Source organism: Triturus cristatus, chromosome 2_2, assembly GCF_964204655.1.
Source record: "Triturus cristatus chromosome 2_2, aTriCri1.1, whole genome shotgun sequence".
Lineage (NCBI taxonomy): Eukaryota > Metazoa > Chordata > Amphibia > Caudata > Salamandridae > Triturus > Triturus cristatus.
In genome coordinates, this window is record NC_140582.1 from 108,479,014 (window position 1) to 108,505,335 (window position 26,322).

Sequence of the window (26,322 nt, forward strand, 5' to 3'; positions counted from 1 at the left end):
AGCTGCAGCATCATTTCAGGCACCCTGCTACGCCTCATGATGTAGGCATCGTGTGCTGATCCTGGAAAACGAGCACAGACATGTGAAATCACCATGTTGGCAAGACACACCACAAGGGCATTAATGGAGTGGTAATGCTTACTGTTCCTATACGCTACCTCCTGTGCCTGTGGTGGTACCAAAGCCACATGTGTTCCATCTATGGACCCAATGACATGGGGCATCCCTCCCAGGGCATAGAACTCACGCTTGACACCTGTCAACTGCTCAGGAGTTGGGAATTTAATGAACTCATTCAGGTGATACAACATGGCCTCTAAAAAATCATGCAGAACACGGCTGAACATGGTTTGGGACATGCCACCAACATGAGCAATGGTATATTGAAAGGTACCCGTGGCAAAGAAATGTAGGGCTGCCATCACCTTCATCTTGGATGTCAGTGCAGTAGGATACCTGTGTAGCGGTTGGAGGTGTGGTGCCAGCCGTGTCGTCAAGTCCTCAATCAACTGTTCGGGGAAGCGGTAGCGGCGTATACAGTCATGTTCCCTCAGGTCAGCCAAGTCCGGAATTGGTTGATGGAGAGGCTGAGCCCTGCAGTGAATTTGAAGGGACAACGAAGAGTGAGTACAGTACACCACCAATGTCAATGTACTGAGCACATGTTCAACAGGCAATACACATATGCTACATACAGAGTCAGGTCTGTGCAATATGCCCTGGACACGTATGCCAGGCAGGTGACACTCCAACCAAGAGCCAGCCACAAACGTGGATTCTCAAGCTCAACATGACATGGCATTAAACTAGCGGTGGGCCAGTGTGAGTGAACAGGCAGACGCATCACAGGAGTGCCAGACATCCGCATATGTGCAGAATAAGTATGTTAATCATACAGACAGGTTGCGGAACACTAGAGGCACAGGTCACATGTCATATACAAAGGACAGACCACACACCTTGCCATGAAGGGGTACATGTCAAGACTGATCACACATACATTGAGAGTATGCAGATATGTCCTTGTTTTGAAACTCCGTGTCGATGCATACATACACACCTTACGTCGGATTACACATGTGGGCTGGTGTGCGTAACAGTGTGCCATGCCCATCTACACACAGACACATGTTGGTTGCAGCAACTGCAGATGCATTTGACCAAACACCTACAGCAAACCCATGGGAACACATGACACACACATGACATAGTTACAGCGTGCAACGCGGGCATTCACATCTCAGGTGTAACATTCCGTGTACCTGGCATCATGGGACAGTTGCGGGTGTCAGTGACTGTGCCATGCCAGTGACACATGGCTCAACAAGTCTGTACTACATGCACACATGTCAAAGGAGTGAAGGGGATGTGTGGCACATAGTGCACCATCACACATGACATGTGTACACAGCTCATCATACAGTTATTTGCTTCACACCTCAGGAGTAATGTGCCACATCACAGACTGACACACCTGTGCTCGACACATGTAGTACTGCACAGACAATGCCTTGATGTCCAGCTTTGGCCAAGTATGACAGCTCTATTCCTGTCTGTGTGCCGCCTGTCACCACTGTCAGGTGTGAAACGCACCGTACATATGCACTGAGGGCGTGTGTACGGTCCCTATCACAATGGGAGTGCTCGCGTATGCGTACGCCATAGTAATACGGACCGTACACGCGTGTGTAGGGTCCCTATCACTATGGGAGTGCTGGTGTATGCGTACGCCATAGTAATATGGACCGTACACACGCGTGTACGCAATACGGACCGTACACGCGTGTGTAGGGTCCCTATCACTATGGGACTGCTGGCGTATGCGTACGCCATAGTGATACGGACCGTACACGCGTGTGTAGGGTCCCTATCACTATGGGAGTGCTGGCGTATGCGTACGCCACAGTAATATGGACCGTAAACGCGTGTGTACTGCACGTATTACTATGGCGTACGCATACGCCAGCACTCCCATAGTGATAGGGACCGTACACGCGTGTGTACGGTCCGTATTACCATGGCGTACGCATACGCCAGCACTCCCATTGTGATAGGGACCCTACACACGCCCGTACGGTCCGTTTCACTGCATTTGGGGTGCCCTAGGGCCGTGGAACGCACCGTACCTGTGTGTAAATATTGAAATAACATATGGGACACATGAGGGACAAGTATAAGGGCCAAAATGCATGCTGGTTGTCATGGAGACCGAGTTTAAAGTTTGCATTTTTGCATCAGGTGGCCAGCAGAAGTCGGTTGGAAACAATATACTTTGTTGCAAAGTGGTTGTTGACTTGACATCATGCTCAATTTTTAAACCATGCAAAACCACTCACTGGGGTAGGTTTAAAGGGATTGGAGGAAACGTAGGATGCTAATGTGACTGACCAATCACTCTGTACTCCTGTAAATGAAACAGGCCAGCAAGGCAGATATAAGGCAGCCAGGTCCCATGAGAGAGCACTTGCCTGCACATCCTTTCATTCCACAACACTGCTGCTGCTCGTGATTCCTCTGGCACCATGTCCAGGTCTGTGGAGAGGGCCCAGCCATTCACCATGGAGGAGAATTTGGCGTTGGTGGATGTGATCCTCCCACAGTACACCATGCTGTATGGTCGTCCAGGGGAGCAGGTGGGTGCTGACTCCACTTGCTTAGACTGTGCCCCTTTTTTGTGACTGACTTCTGGCATTGTGTCCATGTGTGACAGACATGCAATGTTGTTTAGAGTGGGTCCCTGGGTGGGGAATGCCTCATGTCTCCCATGCAGAGCATGCTGTAGTTCCTGTGTGCACTCCTCACTTGCATAGTGCTTACTGTGACAATCAATGCATGGTGCATGCAACATTCAGCCTGGCTACTCCTCCTGGGAATGTTGTTTCTACAGTCCTGATGTGATTCTGTGGTCCCCCCAGTGTGACAGGTGACAGTACCCATAGATGTGTGTTTGTTTAGTGTACCTGTGCTGAGAGTGTCCAAATGATGTGTTTGTCAAATTCAAAGTTCTCAGCCTCATGCATAGAATAAGATGGGGCAATGCCCCTAGATACCTCCAAACCCTAGTGCACACTTACATGCCTGCTCGCTGCCTGAGGTCTTCCACTCAAGGCCTTTTCTGTGTTCCCAAAACTCTCCGAGTAAGGATGGGAGGAAGATCTTTCTCCCTTTTAGGTCCTAAGTTTTGGAACTCCCTTCCACAATCTCTCTGTTTGGAAACCCGCTACATCCATTTCCGCAAAGCCATTAAGACCTGGCTTTTCAACCAGTAATATGTTCCGGTCTCTTTCTTATGACCTTCTCCTGCCTTCATTCTTTTGCTTCAGTGTTCTATAGCGCCGGGAAACCCTTTTTGGGTAGCTGTCGCGCTCAATAAACCCAATAAATAAATAAATTTGTCCCCTGGACATTGGTGTGTGTGTGTGAGTCCCCTGTCATGTGGGTGATTGCATATGTGGAGTGTTGCACGCCAGCTGCATGAGGGATGGATATACCCTGCCCATCTGATGTGAGCAGGGAGCAGTGCTGCGTGACTGCCGTGCAGAGCCAGCCCCACACCTGTGACACCCCCCAGTCTAGTGGCACATGGGCAGAGTGAGGTTTGTACCCGCAGTTGGCAATGGCAGTTGATTGTCCTGTGCCTGTGTGTGTCTGTGTACTCTGCTGAGGTTGCGTCAGTGGGCTGGGGCATGTGACTGCTTTGAGGTGCTGTACATAATCCTGGTGTCGCTTGTGATGCACAGTGTGATCCAGGATCATTGGTTGTGTGGCACCCCTCATGCCACCTGTGTACTTTCAATGCCACGTAGTGCATTTGGCCTTCCCCAGAGGATAATGTCCCTATGACAAACGTGCAATGAGTTGCCTGCATACCATGGCCTGTTCAAACAAGACAAATTATTAATATGTGTGTCTCTGTGTCATTGCTCAGGTGTATTAAAGTATTCTAACTTTTGCATCCTCATAGGTAGGCGTCCATGCCAAGGGGGAGATATGGAAGCAAGCCGTCAGTGCCGTGAGGAAGACAGAGGGTCGGAAGCGGCGCCTAGCTCAGGTGAGGAAACGCTGGCAGGATATCCGGTGCTGGACGAGGAGGATCGCACGGGTCCTGCTGGGGGACTCACCTGAGAGCCACAAGAACCGTGGGCGCCGGCGTCTGACCCACATCCATAAGCGTGTGCTGGCGGTGGTCTTCCCCGACTTGGATAGGCGCTTACGGGAGAAGCAGCAGCAGGAAGGGGGTAGGTACATGTGTATTTGTTGTGTGTCACCAGCTTTTGGAAGTGCGCTGTTGCATGGATACACTGCCAGGGTTTAAATGTGCAGTGCATGACCTGTTCCCCAAAGTACACCGGGGCTGTTCTTCCTCCCTTCCCCTGCTTGCCATGTGTTCCCTGGTCTGTGTGTAGTCACTCTTGCACAAGGTTATCTAGGCTGCCAGTTAATCCAAGTGCCCAATGCTTGCAGCATCATGTGTGGGGGTGGTGTGTAACAGGTTTTGGGACCTTGCCTGTGCCCTGGCCAGTTCAGTCATTGTGGGGTCCATGTCAGTTGGCACTGATGGTGAGTCCCGACATAGGAGTGTGTCTTAAAAGTGTACTGCCTTACAGCATGCATGTCCAATGTTGTGCCCTCTGACATGATGTGCATGAGTGGGAGTAATGCATAGTGCAGGGACGGTTGCTTCAGTTGCAGTCATATCCATCCAGGACCATGGAGGAGTGTGGCCACTACCGTGCCCTGGGGCACCTTTTCCTAGGTATCATGTGTGTCATCCAACAATGTGGACATTCTCTGTGTCTTCGGCATAGGTTGGGCTCTGTGGCATTGTACCCTGGCCTCATCTGTATTTACGTAAACTGTGCTACATGTGTCCACTGTACAGTGTGACCCAATTTTGCTTGTGCATACTCACAGTGGGCAGTGCCTGTGTGCCTTGGTACGACAATCTGATGATGGTTGATTGCCAATGAAATATGTGGACAGGCGCACCAGGGGTAGTTTGTGTACAATGAGGATATAGTGCAGGCCATGTGTTTTTATCCCAGAGTAAGAGGTGTAAGTACTTCCTCTGTCTCAATCACATTGTCTCAGGTAGGGGGTGGTTTGTGCGGGCAAGGCCTACATGTAAAAATCTGAAGTCTCCTTGCTTGGTCTGGCCTGTGTGTGATGTTTGTCTGGACATACACTCAAGGTGCAGTGACCCAGTCATGTTGGCCATGGTTTAATGTATTAGCTTTGCAGCATGTGCAAAAAGTTAATAGACATGGTTCCTGCTCATCCCTTTTTTGGCAACGCTGTGTGGTGCTGATGCTGTGCACGATTGTCCCCAGAGCCTGGCTCCTCTGTCCAATTTGATATCAGGTAATTTGCTGTTGTGTCAGGCTCTCCATTGTTTCTCAGTGGCATGGTGGGTCAACCAACTGTGTGTTGCAGGGCCTACATATGTACCTTGTATTGTAGATGTTACTCATGTTGCTTTTCAGGCTATGCACTGTGACCTATGTAGATTTGACTCTTGTGACATATGTATACAGGTGTCTGATTATTTCCTGTCTCTTCACCTTGCCCACAGCATCGTCCGGGGACTTCGAGGAAAACACTGGCACGGACCGTGAGGAGGGATCGAGCACCAGTGCTGTCTTGTCTGGCGCATCGAGTTGAACGGAGGCCGAGGGGAGTGAGGCGGAGGACCTGTCCAGTCCCACCACCGACTATGACGCTGACGGGTCCGAGGCTGAGCTCCCAGAGGGAGCCCGCCCCCTCCATTACCATCACCGGCCTCCCACTTGCTCGGGTCCCTTCCCGCCGTGCTAGGTCACCACGTGTCTCCTTCTTGCCAGGCACCGCACCCCCTGCCCCTGTCTCCACTGCTGCAGCGAAAGCCGAGTCTGTGGACATCCTGCGGCAGTTGCAGGTTGGTCAGACTGCGATGCTTAATGTCCTCCATGGCCACACCTGTGTGCTCACCCAGATGGAGGCATACATGGAGGGCATCTCAGCTGCGCAGTCTGACCAACGCCCGTTGCTGAGGTCCATAGACTCGACACTGACTGCAGCAGTGGATCTCTTGCAGCGCTGCGTCCCCCCCCATTCCTGCACCATCCACACTTCCCACTCCCATGCCTGTCCCACGCACACCCAGACATCACCATGCACGCACCCCACCAGACACAGGCACCACACCACCAGGGAAGGCCAAGCGCACACCTCCTCTCACGCACACACAAGGTGAAGTAGGCACACCCACTGGGTCGGGGGGCAAACGGAAGACACGCAGCCACAGTGGGAGTCCACATTCCTCACAACCCACTCCCCCCGAATCCACTCCCCTCAGCTCTCCTGGCCAAGATTCCAACAAAGATTCCTTCATGGCCGCTCTGTCCCTGAGCCCCAAAGTGACACCACCCCGCAAGCGGTCAAAGGAGTCCCCGGTCAGGGTGGTTGAGTCCCTCCCCCAGTAGCGCTGCGACCCATCCCTCCAAACACCCCCCCCCTTCTTGGGGCCTGTGGTTCCTTCTGGTGCAGGGGAGATGCTGGGGGACCTTGCAACTGTGTGCAGCGCCATTCTCACCACCACCTTTGGCGCTGCCCCACCCCCTGTGGTGGAGTCTTCCGTCCCTGCACCCACAACACCTACCCTTGCCCCTCCTGTCCCTGCGGTGCCTGGTCCTTCCCCCCCACATGATGCCCCCCCCCTGTGGAAGCAAAGGAGGTATGAACTGTGCAGGCAAGCTAGGGGACACGCGTCCCTATCTGTCCCCCACCAGGAATTGGACTATGGACTGCCCTATGGGCCTTGTACATATTTAACTTTTATTAACAATTTTTTCTTCTCATGCTGAATAAAGCAATGTTTTATTTTTCCTTTGTACACTACTGCTTTTCTGGTATTGCTGTTGGTGGTGCTGCTCCATGATTTGGGGTGGTGATAATGTGTTAGGTGTCTGGGAAATAGTGTGGTGTGCTGCTCATGGGGTGGACCCTGGTATCTGTGTGCCATCACAAGGGCTCTGCAAATAATCTTTGGTCATGTGTGTTCTTACTGTATGGTGAAATTGTCCCAAGGTGTGTTCCTTCCTCTGTGGACCCTGACATCTTCCCTGCAGGGTGTTTCCAATATGTTGTGCTGAGCTGTGTCTACATTTCCTTGGTGTGTGACGGATCCGTTCAACTTTGGCCATGCATGCTGGGCAATGTCTCCACCTGCATCATTAGTGGCATCCTTGGTGGTCACTGTACTTGTGTATGGAGTTTATTGACATGACTTCATGTGGACATGTTCCCTTTTACACACTATGCATGTGTGTACTCCGAGCCTCGCACACATGTGTTACGTGTTCTGCAGGGTCTTTGGGCACCGGACTGACATTTGTGGCCATTTTATCTGTGGGTACTCCACCCTTTTCTTGCCATGGGCACTGCTGGGAGGACTCTGCACCCACCCCTCCTGTGTCTGGGCACTGCTGGGAGTGATGGGAACCCACCCCTCCTATGTCTGGGCACTGCTGGGAGGACTCTGCACCCACCCCTCCTGTGTCTGGGCACTGCTGGGAGGACTCTGCACCCACCCCTCCTGTGTCTGGGCACTGCTGGGAGTGATGGGAACCCCCCTCCTATGTCTGGGCACTGCTGGGAGTGATAGGCACCCACCCCTCCTATGTCTGGGCACTACTGGGAGTGATAGGCACCCACCCCTCCTATGTCTGGGCACTGCTGGGTGGACTCTGCACCCACCCCTCCTGTGTCTGGGCACTGCTGGGAGGACTCTGCACCCACCCCTCCTGTGTCTGGGCACTGCTGGGAGTGATGGGAACCCACCCCTCCTATGTCTGGGCACTGCTGGGAGGACTCTGCACCCACCCCTTCTGTGTCTGGGCACTGCTGGGAGGACTCTGCACCCACCCCTCCTGTGTCTGGGCACTACTGGGAGGACTCTGCACCCACCCCTCCTGTGTCTGGGCACTGCTGGGAGTGATGGGAACCCACCCCTCCTATGTCTGGGCACTGCTGGGAGTGATAGGCACCCACCCCTCCTATGTCTGGGCACTGCTGGGAGTGATAGGCACCCACCCCTCCTATGTCTGGGCACTGCTGGGAGGACTCTGCACCCACCCCTCCTGTGTCTGGGCACTGCTGGGAGGACTCTGCACCCACCCCTCCTGTGTCTGGGCACTTCTGGGAGGACTCTGCACCCACCCCTCCTGTGTCTGGGCACTGCTGGGAGTGATGGGAACCCACCCCTCCTATGTCTGGGCACTGCTGGGAGTGATAGGCACCCACCCCTCCTATGTCTGTGCACTGCTGGGAGGACTCTGCACCCACCCCTCCTGTGTCTGGGCACTGCTGGGAGGACTTTGCACCCACCCCTCCTGTGTCTGGGCACTGCTGGGAGGACTCTGCACCCACCCCTCCTGTGTCTGGGCACTGCTGGGAGGACTCTGCACCCACCCCTCCTGCGTCTGGGCACTGCTGGGTGGACTCTGCAACCACCCCTCCTGTGTCTGGGCACTGCTGGGAGGACTCTGCACCCACCCCTCCTGCGTCTGGGCACTGCTGGGTGGACTCTGCAACCACCCCTCCTGTGTCTGGGCATGTACGCTCGGGACATACACGGGTGGGGGTACGCTCCATTCATACACGGGCGGGTGTACGCTCCGTACATACACTGGTGGGGTGTTGGTACGCTCCATTCATACACGGGCGGGGGTACGCTCCATACATACACTGGTGGGATGTGGGTACGCTCCATTAATACACGGGTGGGGGTACGCTCCATACATACACGGGTGGGGGTACACTCCGTACATTCCCGTATCCACGATCTGCAGGCCTGGGTACGGCCCATACCCATGCCTTTGGAACGTGGGTACGGTGCGTACCACCATTGTTGGGGTGCCGTAGGGGTCCGCATCGTACCCAGGCCTTAAGAGCGTGGGTACGGGTCGTACCAAGCGTACCCCTACGTCACTCCAACAATGGCGGTACGGCCCGTATGCACGTTCTAATTGACTGGGTACGGGCCGTACCAGCATTGTTGGGGTGATGTAGGGGTGGGCATGGTACGACCCGTACCCACGCTCTGAAGGGCTGGGTAAGGTGCATACCCCTAAGGCACCCCATTGGGGGTCGCACCGTACCCAGGCCTGAAGAGCGTGGGTACGGGCCGTAACGCCATTGTTGGAGTGACGTAGGGGTACGCGTGGTACGACCCGTACCCACGCTCTTAAGGCCTGGGTACGGTGCGGACCCCCAATGGGGTGCCGTAGGGGTACGCACCGTACCCAGGCCTTCAGAGCGTGGGTACGGGTCGTACCACGCGTACCCCTACATCACCCCAACAATGCTGGTACGGCCCATACCCAGGCCTTCAGAACGTGGGTACAGGCCGTACCGCCATTGTTGGGGTGACGTAGGGGTGGGCGTGGTACGATCCGTACCCACGCTCTTAAGGCGTGGGTATGGTATGTACCGGAATTGTTGTGTTGCCGGTTCGCATCAACATCCACTTCCGTTGTGACGGACGCTTGCGTTGCTGGACACGCCCCCACCCCCTCGAGGTGACCAGGTCCTACAGGTCAGGTATGTCCAGGGCATGTCTGATTTGGGACTTGGGTGGGGGTTATGTGTCCTGCCCCTGCCCCTTCCTTTGCCCCTGGGTGTTGTTCTGACCTTCTGCGGCGTCTGCGTCGCTTCCTGTAGAGCAGGTGGACTGCTATGAGGGCCGGGATGACGCGTAGGTTGGGGTCTATGGCTGTCCGTCGCGTACAGGTGCTCCTTGTGCGCATCGTCCTGATTTCGCGGCAGTTTTTGGCAGCCGGAGAATATAATCCGTGTGGGGTGACGTCGGTGCGGATCGTACTTCCTGGTTGGTGAAACACAGCCTGAATGCATCCCGACGTCACGTCGGCGCTTTCCCGGATCACATTTGTATGTATTTTTTCGTCGGTCGGTGTTTTGTACGATTCGCACGGAAATAGTGTTTCCATGCGAATCGTACTTGCATTTTTGTAATGTTTTTTGGCCGGGTACGAGTCGGACGGAGAAAATGCTCCGTCCGACGGTTCGTACCCGGTTTCTCCAGGATCGGAATCGGCACCTTAGTTGGGAATATGTGTAAGGCCATGAACAAGGGAGGATATAAATTGGTGGCCCATGCGGCTTTACTACTGGGTCACCGGGAGTGGGCATTGCACTAAAAACTTGTTTCCCTTCACACTGCAATCCACATGGTCCGATAACAGGGGCAGATATATGGGTATTTTGGGACTCTGGGAGGGCAGAACTGTCACATTTGTCTCAGTATATGTTCCCCCTGGTTTCCAGAGTGACACATTTAAAGACCTAAGTACAACACTATTGTCGTTTCCAGAGGGGCCCCTCTTGATAGGAGGAGACTTTAATGCAGTGGTATCTGGTGTATTGAAACGCCGCCCCCCACCGGACATCAGACCCGCACAACAGTGGCTACCTGACTTCTTGCAGGCCATGGGACTGGTTGACGGTTGGCAAGTGCACAACCCGGGCAGAGCTCAGTATACCTTCTTATCAAATGCCCATCATAGTCTCTCGCGTATTGATTATGTATTAGTTCCAGCCACTCTAGCACTAGACATTCGAGAAATAAGATATTTAAGTGGAGGAATCTCGGATCACTCACCGATCTAGACACATATAGTTCTGGGCCAAAGGAGAGTGGGAAAAATCGCCCCCATTAACCCATGGTACCTCCGAGACCCTGATACCCGTAAGAAAATAACCCAAGACACAGATGACTACTTTCATGACAATCAGGAAACGGTAGAGTCAGCCCAAACATTATAAGAAGCCTATAAGTCAGTGATTCGCGAGCAAACCCTGTCACTGATCACAGGCAAGAAAAAAGAAAAGCAGAAAGAGTTGATACAGGCAGAGGACGAGGTATTTAGACTAGAGAGTGAGTTAGAAGTGTCAGTAAACCCAGAGAAGTTGCAACTCAAACAAGATGAATACAAGCAATAGCAACGGACAGAGCTAGAGTCCAGGGAAGGGAATCACAAAACAGAATCTACGAGCACGGAGATAAAGCAGGGAAACTGATCATGTGGTTGAATAAAAAGGAGTGGACTAGCCGACTCGTGCCTGCACTCCATATAGGAGGTGTCGACCTGGTCTCTGACCCACAGGACATCACTGACCGGTTTGCTGAATGCTACCAAACAGTATAGGATACAGAAGGGAAATACTCAATTGAAGAGTATAGCCCTTTGATCTGAGATATCTCGGTCCCCACACTGACTGACAAAAATAGGGAATATCTGGAGTCTGACTTCTCAAACGAAGAAGTAGCCCAAGCGATACGTGCGATTCATTCTGGGAAAGCATCAGGCCCCAATGGCCTACCAATCGAGCTCTACAAGCTCAGACCAGACAAAATAGCCCCATATCTCCATTCGATGTTTAAGGACAGAAAGGAAAAAGGAACACTCCACCTGGAGCAAAGGATAGCCAATATCGTGGTCATTCATAAGGAAGGGAAACCCAAAACCAATTTTGCCTCATATACACCAATATCCTTGCTTAACGCAGAGCCCCAAATCCTTGCAAAGTTATTGGCGATCCGATTGGTAAAAGTGATAGATAGCTTGGTGCATCCTGACCAATCAGGTTTCATGCTGCACTGTAATACAGCCTTAAACCTGTGCAGAGTACATGGTGTGTTGGGCAGGGCAGATACTATCCAGGAACTGGCGGTCCTGGTGTCACTGGACACCACCATGACGTTTGACATGGTGGAATGGCCATATCTGTTTGCTGTACTGAATAAAATGGGCTTCGGGCCCAGCTTTGTGAGTTTGGTCAGACTATTGTACTCAAAACCAATGGCCCAAGTGGTGGTGAACAACTGCACATCAACACCGTTTCAGTTGCACCCAGGCACGAGACAGGGGTGTCCTTTGTCCCCGTTGCTATTCGCTCTGGCCTTGGAACCCCTAGCGGCGTGGATCGCAGGGATCCGGTGGTTCATGGTATGCGCTGGTCAGTAGATTGGGAGGATAAGATATCCTTATATGCAGATGATATCGTGTTGTATTTGACTTCCTCGAGGGCCTCCTTGATATGTTTATTTGATATGCTTGCAGTGTTTGGTAGATATTCCGGCTTCACTATAAATTGGACAAAATCTGTTGTCTATGTCCTATGGGGGGAACCTCCTGCCCTTCTAAGGAACTGCCTACTTCAGATAGTGACGGATGGCTTTCGCTATTTGGGCATCTTTATCACGCTAAGTCCTATGGCCCTTTTCGCATGCAACCTCCTGCCGCCTATACAAAGGTTGAAAAAGGACATAAGAAGCTGGAAATCTCTACCCTCTCGCTGTTCGGTAAGGCTACCCTTTTCAAAATGATAGCCCTGCCCCGCTTCCTCTACGCCCTACAAAATTCAATGGATCCAGTTCCCAGATCATATTTTAAGGAAATAGAGAGTCTTCAGAGGGATCTTCTATGAGACGGGAAACCTCGGATTGCACTGAGTAAACTCACCCTGAAATGGTATGACGGAGGCATCAGTCTCCCAGACATTAAAAAGTATTATTGGCCAGCCCAACTAGTAGCCATTAACCAAGGGACCTATGGGAGACTTGGCGATACAGGATACGCCATGGACAGATGGATCTTACCCTGGTGAGATTATGGTAGAGCACTCTATTCTAAACCTGGTAAACATCACTTAACCGGACCGACTGCGCATGCAGTCCACATCTGGCATGTAGTAAATAAATATCTGGAGTGGGACGTACGACTAACCCTGGCAACCCCTCTGTGGAACTCCCAAAAACTGGGGAATTTGTGGTAAACTAAGGGCTTCGATAAATGGGACCTAATTGGGATTTCTCAGATCAAAGATCTCTGGGTCAAAGATGAAATCATCCCATTCATCTCCCTTCAGAAACAATACAGCCTGGCAGACACAGAACATTATAGATATATCCAAGTCCGACATGCCCTCCACACACACTTGACTTCAAAATCCATCCTCCCTCCGGCCTCCCCATTGGAAGACAGGATACTTGACGGTCATTTGCCCTAAAAGGCCATCTCACTGATATATAAAAAGCTCATTAACAACATGGAGAACCCACTTCAGTCACTCAAAGAAAAATGGGTAAGGGACGGCCTTGAGCTAGACGAGGAAGACTGGCAAGGCGCAGTCTCATCCCAGAGGGTGGTGGCAATCCAGGCACAACTACGATTGGTGCAACTCAAAATTCTCCACAGGGTATATGTAACTGGTCTCAGATTGGTATACATGTGCAGAGCAGAGAATGGGGAGTGCAGATGTCGATGTGGAAAGGAGGGCACCTTTATCCATATTCTATGGGATTGTGAATGCATACAGACTTATTGGGCTGCCATGCACGGCACATTTAGTGAGGTCCTAACGATTGAAATGCGCCCAGAGGCACGACGATGCCTATTAAACATTTGGGAACCGACAGACCTCACCTCATACACTAAGCAATGGGCAACATTAGTAGTAAGGATCGCAAAAAGGAATATAGTGCAGAACTGGGGAGCTCATCAACCACCTACAATAGGAAAGTGGAGGGAAGATTTAGACTGGTGCATGTTCCGCGAAAAGTCAGTCTATATAGCCAGAGTATGTCGCAGGAAATGGAACAAAGTCTGGGGGCCATGGAACTCATACAGGGGAGACATCTGCACCCCGCCCACACCACTAAATGATGACGAAAATCTTACACCCCCCCAGGTGTTGTGCGTTTAACACTGTGTATTGAACTTCTGTGTACTAGTTCAGTTGCCTGATATGTATACTGTCTCCAAATTATGTTTCAAAATCGCTTGATATGTCAATATTGTTTTAATAAAAAAGATATTTAAAAAACTACATTTTCTATGGAAACATGATCCTAACTAAAACTACTTCAATTTCCAAAGTTTGTATTATGAAAAATATGTGAAGTTTTTACCATTTCACATAACGCTAAATTTTGGATTACTTTTGCCTGTTGCCAACTTGTTTGAGTAGAACACGCTTGAGTGAGAGACAATGTCTCATTCTCCTAGCAACAAGACAGGTGCTATGAGGCACTGGACAATTTCCAGGTGGGCTGGCAGGGTAGGGGCTGGTTTCACTGCTGGCAGGCTTGATTTTCTTGCTGGAAATGGGCTGTCCATGTTTCCTGCCTGCAACACTTCAAAACTCTAAAAATAAGCAGTGCCAAACAAATGGTTCTAAAGGTGCTTCAAAACCATTTGATTTGCATTCGGATGAAGTCGCCATGAGCAGTGCTGACCGTCAAGACATTGTGGGGGAGGGGGTCTGCTGTTTCTTGGCTTAGAGAGTCCAATACACATATAATAAAAACTCTTCAAAATTCAACACAGATTATTTCTTTATAATGTGATATTTGCAGCACATTTCAGTTTAGTGTATTAAATTATACAATTGCATTGACTGACAATTGCTAGAAGTGCCAGATTATAATCACGAACAAAGAAATACTCAAGCCCAAACCACAACTGCCTTTCCGACAATTATTTTAGTGAACTAAGAAGAAAGTCAGCTGTCTTTTGCCATCTATACGCGGTCTGTGGTGTTTCTATAGATATAGTAACATTATAGTGTTTTGCTTTTGTATCGTGCACACCCCGAACCTTTGTATTTCAAGGTGCTCTCATGTGATGATGAAGACAAAGTGAAAAAAGCTATTGCCTAGAATAACAGAATGTGGTCAAGTGAAAGCTAGGATTGATGCATGGGTTCCTAGATTCACACAATGCTATGCAGCCACTACATGGTTATTTCATTCTTTCACCCATTTTAGAACAAGGTTTAACCCCGTCCAGGCGGCGAGCACACCCTCCCCGCTCCCCCCCGTTTGTTGCCAGCGCTGCAAGCTTTTCCCTTAATTATCACTTGACCACTTTTTGGTGCCTGAAAAGTTCACAGTTTTATTTTCACAACAAACATTTTAGTTACGTGAAATCTTCAAATTTCAAAATTTCAAAAGTGTTTCGATTCGCGGGTCTAGGCTTCAACTTGCTACCGATTTGGAGGGTGTCCCTTACTGGGCATGCCCGGGCTGCAAGTGCCGTCCCGCTCGTCCTGTACCCTTTCTGGGTCCTCCCTTCTACCAGGGGTCCCTGCCATTTGGCATTCCAAGGACCTTACTTGAGCATCTACTCTATTTTCTTGCGGCAGGGTCCTTGTCATCTCCGCTTCCTGGGTGTGTCGCTTTCGATCCCTCAGTGCCCCCCGGGACTTGGCTTGGTGGTGCCACGCACCACCGTTCTGGCTTCAGGTTCTAGCGCCATCCCGCTTCTGTTTGTCGCCTCCTTTCCCATGTCCCTGTGTCTTCTCCAGCGCTTGGGAAAAAAGGCGCGAAACCAGCACCTCCGGTGCTCTGTGGCGGGGGAATTTTGGGCATGCTGCAGCTGTTCCGCCACTTGGCCTCTTTCGTTTGTCCTTTCCGGCTCGATTCCCAACGCTGCTTCCGTTGACGTAGACTCAGATCGGGCCACACTTCCTCTGTCCGACTGAGGTGGATCTCAAGCCGCGCTTCTTCCGTCGTTCTCTTCTTCTCTTCTTCTTTCGCAAGGGGGAGACCTGAAATGTGATTTTCTGGGCCGTTGGTCCCTCTTTTAACCTCCCCCTTGCCTTCCTTGCTTGCCTCCTGATTGGGGGGGAGTTTCCCTTGTTTGTGGGCCTATCCATGCCCTCCCCGGCCTAGCCGGGTTTCTTAATTGCGGGGCGTGGGGGGGTCCCGCCGCCGGCCGGCGTTCTACCCGGCCCTCCATCGGGTCCGGCTTTGCCTTTCCTGGCCCGGGTCCTAATGTGCTGTGTTTAACTCTTTGAGGCGGCAAATCAGTGCACAGTGTTAAATACATCCATGTAATGCATCTTCCATAAGGATTGCTGGTAGCAGTGTTTGGGGAATGTGATGTTTAAATGCAGAAGCTTAAATGAAAGCCAAAGTCACCCACCCTTGGTCATTGCATTGAGACTATTCCACATAACTAAAGTCTTTCCTCACTGTCACTCATTCTTAAATGACTACGCCCACCCATTCCTCACCTTCCAAGTACTCATTCATTGACTCACACAGGCATCATTCCAAACTCAATCCATCTATTCAATATTTGCACATGGTTCTTTAATGAAAACATGTGTTGCAAAAAGCACTATATATGCAATGTTGTTCAAAGATTTACTGAGGGAACCCACAAAGCCCTCCTTCAGTGGTAAGACTTGCGCACTGCGTTGGCTACCTGCAATATGGGCGTAGGTCGGATAACATTTGCCAGGGCAGCATTTGGGTCCAGTCTGACTCTGCTTTCTACAAGAAATGTTCGCCTCAATCTAGTTTTTGGGGAGCGGTATACAATCATGGAGAAACATTAGTCGAGTGATTGGCAATGGACTTTTCGTACCTGCATGCAATTTCCCCCCAAAAATCCAAATCTTATTGCAATACTCCTTCTAATGGAACATGATAAATGCATATGAATCGCAAAATGTATGCTTGAGGGCTGTAGGTCGTGTTATTGCACAAATGTTACATGTGATAAATATTTCATGTGGTCCTTTCTATGAGCACATGAGAGGTGGCCTTGTTTCGGAGCCAAGATTTGTTCAGAACTACTTCGTCAGTTGCTAGTTTAAGAGTAATCACACAAGCACGCTTGTTCTTTTGCACAATCTATTTGGCAAAATTTGACATCTCGGAGACCTTTCCGGTAAACAAGGCCATGCCAAGTGTTGAAATAATCAACAGGTATTAGCCTACTTAACACAGCTGAAAGCTAATTAGTAATTAAAAGTATCAAAGGGCTCAGTGTGTGAACACGGACCTGCCCCCCGTGTTTCCAACAGCACTAACATAAGGCTGTCTCAGATACTGAGAACAGGCGGCGGGCTCTGAGCTGCGGCGCGAAAAAGCAACCCAGGGTTTCGTTTGCCATTTCTAGACTGAAACCACTACAGGTAGGAGAGTGGCTTAAAATATGTATATTATGTTCGATGACTCATTTCCAAGTTTCATATGGGGTCTGTAATATTATATCATGTCGATAGCTTTGAAGAAACCATATTTAACCTACGGTGAATAACTTCTGTGTGGTGGTTTGACTGTTAGATAGACTGCATTTATAAAGTGCCGCCACCACCTCAAGGGGTCTGTTGGTGCTTTGAGTTCTAAATGGTTGGGTGGACGGGAGGGAAGAACAGGTTGTATGTCAGTGCAGTCGTGAGTTGTGGTGAGTATGGAGGGCGGGCTTTGACCTACACCCATTAGAGAACGCTGTTTTCCTAAGCAAACAAGCCCTTGTCATTTGGGCCCTGTAAATTTAGAGAAATAATTTGGGTGATGGGTGCCCATAGGTAGGCCATCTGTGACCTTGACAAGTCACTTCCGATTTTTGGATTCGCTGAATGGACTGGAATTTATGTAACCAAGCTAAAAAGTTAATCTTATGCCCTGCAGGATTGCAGCTGTAAATACCTCTATGCGAAAAAAGTGTGGAACAAACTTTCTCATGTTGAATGTCAATGTTTATTTCATTTATACAAGTTAAAACGGAGTTCCGTTTAGGCAAAGGTCGACATTCTGAAGCGCCGCCATTTTCTTGGTCGGCTGCAGGTATGGACGTCATTTAGGGGTCACCAGTAGTCGCAACTGGTTAGCTCCTTGTGATTTCTGGTACTGCCTTTGCAAACGCTGGCCTCAGCAGTGGCAAAATCAGTGCCAGGAACACAGGGGCAGGTTCGTTTTCATGGATATAGGGTAGGGCTCCAGTTTCCTGATTTTCTATCATTTTTTTTATTACACTAATAGTGAAAATTATTATATCAGGAAATATTATATCATTCACTAATATTGTAAAAAAGAATGAGGTGTAATTAGCTGGAATATGACCCTCACTAGCAGCTGAAGTAAGTAAAACATTATTTTAAATATATATTGTGTATATGCTTGCAGGTGAGAGCCTGTTTATGTAAGAGAGAGAGAGTGTGTGTATATGTGAATGTGTGTGTGTGTAAGCATGTGTATGTGAGTGAAAGTAAAGGTTAAATTACATGTGATGTCACTTCCGCTGCCAATGACATTTTGGTGAATTGATGTTCGTGGTGCAGGGTAGGGGGCTGCTTTAATAGCTGGGTGGGCTGCCATGAGCCAACCCTGAAAGCTCCCATTGTCCCTTTCTAGTCACTTTCTGCTGCAGGATGGGGCAGGCATTGAAGTCTTTTGTCAGGGCCTATTTTTGGTTTCCATTCTTGCACAGGTTCGATTTAAAAAAATGAGAACTTGAACCACCATCATAATCAAGGCTCAAATTCTGCCCCTGAATGAGTTGAGTGACTCAGCAGCAATGTTTGGACTGAGCATGGACTTTAAAAGGTGAACTTGCTAAAGTCCTCTATGCATATGTCACTGAATTGACCTCAAGGAAATTGGGAATGATTCAGTTTCTGAATTACAGGAACAGGATGACATCATGTCACATGATCACATATTTTCTTTTCACAAGCTTTTATGGCACGCTTATAACTCGCATGCTATGAAGGAGTGCATTGCCACAAACACTGTTAACTGTAGAGCAACATATGAAAATGAGTGGGCACTCTGAAGGTTTTGCAACAGACTGAGGCTGCACGGCAGTTGCCACTTTCTTGGTGTGATAAATGCTTTGCAGCATCAATGTAGATATTATTCTAATTAGTATTAATATTCAGTTCTTTTTTCATTCATTTAAATCTTTATTTCGACGCATTAGCATCATAAAAGATACAATAAAAAAACATTTGTTATTCTAACAATTTAACATTTGCTAGCTTAAAAAGGAAAAAAGTAAGAGGATCAATTAAACTAACCTATTCATATATATCCGTTGCATCCGAGTACACAATATCTAATTACATAATTCTTTATCAAACACATTTGGCCCGGGCGAAAATTTTACAATAGTTAAAAATACAGTTAATAATAAATATAATTTAAAAACTATTAAAATAGTATTAAATCACTAACCGCTACGACATTTTTATAAAAAATTTCATAAAAAAACAACAACAACATCCTCCTGGTTGGGTAATAAAACATACAATTTGAATATTTGATTGTCATGGTCTTTTTGGAGATATCTAGTGAACAATAGTTGTGTATTTTTATATATGTTTTCCCCTTTTTTTTTTTTTCTTTTTCTTTAAAAATGTAGGCCCAACTTTGTTCTAATAAAATTAGCAGCGAGAAGAAATCTACTAACTCCAAAAACTATCACCTGGCTGGTATCAGTTTTTAAAATTCTGCCAGCCTCCTTGTAGGATCTTGAACCAATTTTAAGACAAAGCGGCACTATCCACTTTTTCCTTGGTATTGCATAGCTGGAGCAAAATAGAAGTATATGTAGATCATCTTCCTTAGTACCATGAGTACATGAAATACAAAGATCACTTCCTGATTTCGCCCAGCTTTTTTCAAGCGCCTTCGTTCTAAGTGTACCATATCTAAATTTTAGGTACAAAGTTTTTGATAATGGCGGATGAATCTCGTCTAAAAAGGGTTCGCAAGATGCTACATCCTTAAACAAAAAAGTTCTTTTTTGACATTCCTTGTGCAGGAATACTTAGTGGGGCATGTTGGAGTTTTTTCAGAAACAGATGCATGTCGGTGCAGAGTTCAGAGTAGCACAGTCTCTAACACCCTCTATTTATTAGCAGATGTGATAGCTTGAAAAGAGCAAGATGTGAACACTGGAGCAGTTTACATTGATAAGCTATGTTATTTGTTTTTTATAGCACACTGATCACCCATAAGGGTATCCAGGCACTCAGTAACAGGTCTGTGCGGACTGCCCTGGGGACTAACTCAAAAAGCCAGGTCTTCAGCTTCTTGTGAAAATAAAGAAGAGATGAGGAGGTTTTTATGTGTTTTTGGACATCGTTCCAGGCTTTAGGGGTCAGGCATGAGAAGGAACTGTCCCTGCTCGGCTTTTGTGTATGCACAGGTTGTGTGCTAGTGAGAGACCGGAAGAGCAGAGGTGTCGATAATGTTGGTGGAAGAGAATGTGGCTGTTCACGTAGGCAGGGACAGTGCTGTGGAGAGCTTTGTAGGAGTAGGTGAAGAGTTTAAAGTGTGCACGCTTGTGTATCGGGCCAGTGGAGCTTTCCAAGGTGTGGTGTAAGGTTGGCTTGGTGTGGGACTTATTTAGTTATGCCTATTCCTCCTCCTGGGGTGTAGGCCATCAACCAGGACTCTCCAGCCATCACTGTCCTGGGCTTTATTTTCAATCTAACTCCAGGTGTAACCCATCTCCATGCAATCAGCCACAAGGCCTCTGCACCAGGTGTTTGTTGGCCATCCTCTTTTCCTTTTCCCTCGAGGGTTCCAGGTCAGGACTTGCCTGGTAGTGTTTGATGTGGGCTTGTGGAGAGTGTGACCTACCCATCGCCAGCATCTTTCCATTATTTCTTCATGAGCAGGGAACTGGAAAGTCTGCTGCCATAGGTCATTGTTACTGATGGTGTATGGCCTGCGGATCTGGAGGATTTTTATCATACAGGTGTTAATGAAGATCTGGACTTTGTTGGTGGTGGTCACTGTTGCCTTCCAAGGTTTTCTCCATACAAAAGAAACAATTCTAAATTGGTGTTAAAAAGCCTGATCTTGATTTGTAGCATTAGGTCTTTGGAGCTCTAGATCTTCTTTAGCTGAATGAAGGCAGCCCCTGCTTTGCCGATTCATTCCTTGACTTGTGCGTCTGTGCTGCCTTGCTTGTCTGTGTCACTGCTCAAGTAGTAGAAGGCCTCAGTCTCTTCCAGTGGATTGCCTGCAAGACTGACTGCAGTTGTGCTGGCCATATTCACCTTCAGGATCTTTTTTTTTTTTCATGTGGATGTTGAGGCCAATTTGTGCTGATGTGGCTGACACATTGCCAGGTCATTGAGATGCATCCAAGGTGTTCACTAGATCTGATTTCTTCTTATTGCTGTGGATGTCTTCATGATCTAGTATATGGCCGTCAGGAACAGAAAAGGTGAGAGCAGACAACCAAGGTGGAGTCTAGTCCTCACTTTAAAGACTTCTGTGACTTGTCCTCCGTGAACTATCTTTCAGGTAATTCCTTTGTAAGAATTCCTGATGATTCTTACAAGTGTATTTGGCCTACTGTTGTGGCCAAGGAGTTTCCAAAGGGTATCTTTGTCAATGCTGTCAAATGCCTTACCATAGTCAGCGAAGTTGACAGAGAGGAGACAGTTCCATTCCATCGACTACTCAATGATGATGCACCGTGTTGCAATCTGGAGTCACTCAGGTCACCTTTCTTGTAGGGGTGGGCAGAATTTGCGAAAGTGCCTTTCTCAAAATATCGCGAAACGGCACAAAATCTCCGCGATCACGCGATATTTCGCGTGATCGCGGAGATTAGTGCTTCCGGTTGGGGTTTAATTTTTGTGACAGGAGCATCGTGCCAGAATATATCCTGCCCTGCATATTTACCCAAGAAGATGCCACCGTTTTGTGCAATACCTCTAATCAACTCGAGAACTTTCTACTGGCTAATCAGTAAGTGCTACCTCGTTGGGTAAATGTATAGTGCTTTTCCTACACTACAGCTGCGTAAAGGGCCAGAAGAGTTGTCTCCAGTGGCAATGTGTGTCTGTAACTTTGCCACCGCGCCGAAAGGCGCTAGGGTCCCTTGAGTGAGGTGTCCATCATAGCGGGAAATGGGCGGGAAGAAGTTGCATAAAGCAAGCTAGTGTGTTTGGAGCGGGGCCTAACGGGCGGGGCTTCTAGGCCAGTTCACATGCCTCTTGTTTATAAAGGGTCAGAGCAGTGTCTCTGAGGCAGACAAGGAGAAGGAACCACCTTGGCACAGGAACTACATGAGGATTGCGCTCGAGTGAATCAAGGATGCAAAGACCACCGTCAAGGATTACAGCTATCATTTCAGGGTAGAAATGGGGAGAAGGCACATATGCTTAACCACGCTCACAAATTCTATTCGAGGATTGCGCTCGAGAAAATGAAGGATGCAAAGACCACCAGATGTGTGTCTGTAACGTTGCCACGGCGCCGATGGCCCTGGGGTCCCTCGAGTCAGCTGTCCATCATAGTGGGGGAAAGGGTGGGAAGACGTTGCCCACCGCTGGTGTGTGTGGCGGGGCTTCCATGCAGTTCACATGCCGCTTGTGTATAAAGGGCCAGAGACCGATCAGAGCAGCAGACGAGGAGACAGAACCTCCTGGTGTCAGGAACTACAAGGGGATTGCGCTCGAGAAAGTCATGGCTGCACAGAGCTCCATCAAAGATCACAGCAAATTTTTGACGGTAGATATAGGGAGAAAAGCACACCTGCCCAGCCTCGACCTAGCTCCCGAATGTTTTGTGCTGATTAATGCGTTACTGAATTTGAGCTTCAACTCGGGCCCCTGCTTTATTTATAGCTGTAAGTGCTACCTGTTGAGGTTCAATTTTGTGACAGGAAAGGACTCAAGGCGACAATTTCCGTTCCCTCGCGGATCGCGGAAATTTCGACATTTTCACGTTCCGCGCGGAACGCGAAAATGTCGAATTGTCGCAATTTCCGCGAGGGGAACGGAAATTGTCACCCACCCCTACATTCTTGGGGATCTTGATGAGATATCCCTCCTTAAAGTCTGTTGACACTTTTTCCTCTTCCCAGATCCTTCCAAACATGGCGTAGAGCATGTCTTCTGATGCTTAAATGTCTACCTTCAGTGCCTCTGCAGGAAAGTTGTCAGGTCCTTGCGTCTTCCCATTTCTCAGATGCTTGATAGCTTGCTGTATTTCTTCCTTGGCTGGTCTGCTGTAGTTGATTGGCAAGTCCTTTTCAACTGGCTGTATGACTGGCCGAGACTGTGGCACTGGCTGGTTGAGCAGTTCTTCGAAGTGCTCCATCCATCTTCGTTTTTGACCTTCGTTATCCATGATTCTCTTCCCAGCTTTGTCTTTAAGAGGTCTTTCTGGCTTGCTGCATATGCTGGAGAATTTCCTTGATATGCCATAGAGTTATTTCAAGTTACATATCTTGCTGCTTCTCCGGGCTTCTGTGGAAAGACCATTGGTGGATCTTCACTAATCTGCTCTTAAGCTTTTCTTTGCTTCTTTGTAGGCTTTGGTGTACTCGCCTTTAGTTTTCACTTTTTCTGCAGTTGTTTGGCTGGTGTTGACTGCAGCTTTCTTTTCCTCTCTCTCGTTGGATTTTGCAGTGAGTCTTGGTGGAAATCTATTCCTTATGCTGATGCTTCTTGGGACCCAGGACCCCTTGTCAGGTTGATGTCACTATTTCTTTGATCTTCTCCCACTGACTTTCTGCTTAGTCTCTGTCATCCTCTAGGCTTTGAAGGACTTCAAACGTATTACTGAGGGTGACTAAATATTCTCTCCTTTTCAGTGCAGCTTTGAGAAGGGTGGTGTTATATTGCTGATGTTGGTTTGTCAGTTCCATCCATGCTTTCTACAGCTTTAGCTTTAGCCTGGCCATGACATGGTGATGGCCTGACGCAACGACCACTTGTCTCATCACTTTTACATTCTGCAGGGGCCCCCAGACCTTCTTGCCAATGCAGACATGGTTGATTTGATTCTACATTGAATGATCTGGTCACACTCAAGTCGCCTTTGTGGGGAAATACACTACCACCTATCACCAGACTGTTCAGGGCACACAGAGCTGCAGGCCTTTCACCATTCTTGTTCAGGTTGCCTAGTGCATGGTTGCCCATAACTTCTACATACCTAATATTGTTGCTTCAAGCCTTGCACTTGAGGTCCCCCATCGGTATGGTGATGTCTCTCTCAAGGCATTTATCCAGGATGGACTGGAGTCTATTGTTAATCTACTCCTTTTCCTCTTCTTTGCTATCATTTGTAGGTGCATAGCACTGGATATTATTCATGTTGATCCTGTTTTTCTTTGTGCGGAAGGTTGCTGTGATGATTGTGGGACCTTGGGCTTGCCATCCAATCAGAGCTATGTTGGCTGCTGGTATTAGCATCAGTGCTACTCCCTGAGTGTGTAAGATGTTCTCTTCCTTGTATCCAGAACAGAGCACCATTTCTCCTGGAGCCAGTCTTTTCTGTTCGGACTGTGTCCATCTGGTTTCACTGATGCTAAACAGGGCAAGGTTGTATTTCTTCAACTTCACTACCACTTGGGTTGTCTTGCCTATCTCATACATGATTCTCACATTCCGGGTGGTTTAGCTTGTGGCTCACAGGGATCTCTGGCTTCCACCACAAGGTATCATAGTTCTCCCTGAAGGAGATTCCTCTCTCCCCAAGGCTGTGATATTTTTTGGTCTTTAGTTGACTTTTCTGTAGTAAGATTTGTTTTACATATTGGGATAGCTAGTGCCATGCATAACCCTCCTCCTTTTACAGCTGGGCTTGCGACCAGCCATGGCGATATTTTAGCATTGAAGGTTAAGGACATGTCTTGCTGCTTCATTTTGGATAGGCTTCAGGCTTCTTGTGAGCTGGTTGGCAATCTCTGTGTACAGGGTGTTTCCATAGTCTAGTCTGCTGGTGACGAGATCTTGGGTGAATGTTTCTCTAGCAATGTCTGGTAGCTACTTGAAGAGTCAGCATCTTTAGTGTGTTGAAGTAGGCCAAGACCACTGCGTTGACTTTGGTGGTCATGTCCAGTTTGTTGTCAATGATGATTCTGAGGCTTCTCGCTTGCATGCAGGGCTTGGCAGTGGGTCCAAGGTCTGTGGGACACAAGGTGGAATCCCATGGCAAGGCATTCTTCCCGAGGACTACTACCACAGTTCCATTGGCCCTCATGGTACAAAATTGATGATGGAGCAATTAAAGCGCCTTGGGGCAGCACCCCTCAAGTGATCATACATGCTTCCTGTATGTTGAAAGCTGCTATTATAAGTTGCAGAGGGCTGGCATGAGAAACTGTATGCATTACCAGTACTGTGTATAACCTCATCATTGTACATGATTCAAACTAAATATTTTTTCAATGCAACAGTAAACTGCATCAACACCAGCCGATAAAGGAAAAGATAGTGAGAGAGTTACCCCTATAAGACACTTATAGTAAATATATTGTAATAAATGAGCGTGTTCTTAAATACTTTTTTATGATTGTTTTGCTGCTTTTCTCAGTCAAAGAGTGAGAGAGTGCACTAATGTTACTTTATATAACACCACCTCAGGCTCCATACTTCAGACCCACAACATTGTTTAGACTACGAGGGTTTGTTATGTGGAATGTGACTGCATTCTTTTATATGACGTCTTGGGAAATATTTTTAGTGTTGTGCATGAAGATACACATGGTATGCCTATCTCGTCAAAGATTGCTGTACTTGCAAGTGCTGGGGAAAAGGGGACATAGCAGCAAACATTTAAATATATGATTCTTGTTGTATCTGGTTTGATGGGAGAAGGTTGAGAACGAGGCCTAAATGGAAGTGTTTTGGTGTTGTGCATGATGAACAGCAGCTTGCTTTTCTCATGTTGCTGTGATCCTATAGCTGCACTTGTACAGGTCATGAATCACATTAGAGTGAGCGCTAATCATACATGTGTTGAGACCTCCCATCCTTGTGGTTGAGATATGATTCTGGTCCTTTGGTGAATATGGTTCTGAAACAACTGCTGTCTACACCATTCTCCTGGGCACTAAGGCAAGCATAAGTATGCACCAGCTTGCCTACTCACGGAGGAGAATTGGAGAAGCTGTGACCCACAACTTACCTGGAGATTATTAAATCATGTCAGAGACTGACAGAAATGTGTTTTCCTTTATTATAAACTACTGCAGATTTCCGCTTAAAGATGTACATACTAGAACTCCACTCTGTAATTTTAAGAGGTATTATTGATACATTAAAGTCTGGTTTTAGTGCATGAAATATGAAAAGGGACAATTGCTGACAAACCATTATGGTGAGTAAAATGCCGGCAATTTATCTAGATAATTTCAAAACTGGTAACTTGAATTTTGTCAATCTTGGATGCAATTTGAGATGGAATCAATTCGTGAATTCCCTTCTTCCTTAGTCCTGGGTAATAGTTGCATTAGCACTAAAGATTTGTCAGAGGGGGTGTGGTCTGGCCACGTCGGAAGATGGCCCCTTAATTCCGGAGCTCGGCGCTGTGGGGAGCTCCGGGCGGTGGTGTGATGGCTTTCTGGTGATTTCATGTCGGTTTAAGCCCTGATTTTGACAGATGAACCAGCTGAGTATGATCCGCTGGCAAGTTTGGAAAATGGCGGCTCATGACGCACTCACGGAGCTGTGAAGTACACCTGTGAGGTGCGTTGTCATGCATTTAACCTC

General features: G+C 48.3%; 1 protein-coding gene across 2 annotated transcripts in view; it reads left to right on the plus strand.

Annotated features, from left to right (window-relative positions):
- Positions 1-26,322, plus strand: part of LOC146861960 (sulfate anion transporter 1-like) — a 359,823-nt gene that overhangs the window by 168,616 nt on the left and 164,885 nt on the right. Inside the window, exon 1 of one of the 2 annotated variants that reach the window (XM_085641120.1) lies at positions 16,880-16,986. The exons of the other annotated variant lie outside the window; for it this stretch is intronic. The gene's annotated coding sequence lies outside the window, so the exon portion shown is untranslated. Of the gene's footprint in view, positions 1-16,879; positions 16,987-26,322 lie in introns of those variants that run through there. 2 annotated transcript variants of the gene reach the window in all.